Below are 1,000 nucleotides of genomic sequence, written 5' to 3'. Positions count from 1 at the left end.
CATTGTTCTCACAAGTTAGTTATTAAGTAATATTGTTAAATAAAACCTTGAATTGAAAACATAAAATCGTCAACTTCTTTACAATTCGCAACAAACATAAATACTCAAATACCGTAAAAAATGAAAAGAAATAATTTTTTCTTCTTTTCAAAACAATAAATTTAAAAATTACACAAGAGATATACATGAAAAAAATAAAATAAAATAAAATAAAATAAAAAAAATATTCGCTCACTGAGATTCGAACTCGGATCTCTTGATTTGGCGTGCGGCCATTTACTCTTACGCGAGCAAAATTATATACTTATGCTTTTCACGGGGGATGAATAGGCAATTTATCTCGTCAACTGGTATGATGCTACTAGTATTTCTACTAGTAGCGTGCTGATGCAGGAGCGGACAATTGGCATTTCCTATGACACCGCCATGTTAAAAATACCAGTCGCTAACATTGAAAAAGGATACAACGTGAACTAGTTGGGCTGAAACGCAAACTGGTAGCATTCTGGTTCATAACTGGTAGCTTTCCCATGCAGGGTTCCCTGCAGTGAAAACCCAAACCAGTTAGAAAAAATACTAGTTCATAAACTAGTATGTGCCTACCCAGTTCGTCATTTTCGAAGAACTTAGGCGTTCAACGACATCTGCCTTCGAAATTCCAAAGCCTAAAATAAAACGCAATTAATTGCTTTTCTTACAAATGTCGGCTGTGGCGTCACGTGAAGACTTCTGGTTCTGGTTCTGGGATCGCAGGTTCGAGGCCGCTTGGAGGTGGTTAAGATTTTTAAAGTTAGATCAATGTAAGTAGGAATAATTATTTCAATTTAAATATAAATAACAAACTTAAAAATCTAGTTGCATTACAAAAAAAGAAACAAATATATGGGAAGAAATACTTGTGCCATAAAAAAATATATTAAAAAAAATATATTTTTTTTTATTAAATCTAAGAATAACAAAAATAACTCTTAATAAAACTATAAATAAAAGAAATATTATT

The sequence above is a fragment of the Rhagoletis pomonella genome, unplaced genomic scaffold, assembly GCF_013731165.1.
Source record: "Rhagoletis pomonella isolate Grant_MI unplaced genomic scaffold, Rhpom_1.0 Rhpom_scaffold_00006, whole genome shotgun sequence".
NCBI classification, from domain to species: Eukaryota; Metazoa; Arthropoda; class Insecta; order Diptera; family Tephritidae; genus Rhagoletis; species Rhagoletis pomonella.
Note: the sequence above shows the minus strand (reverse complement) of the source record.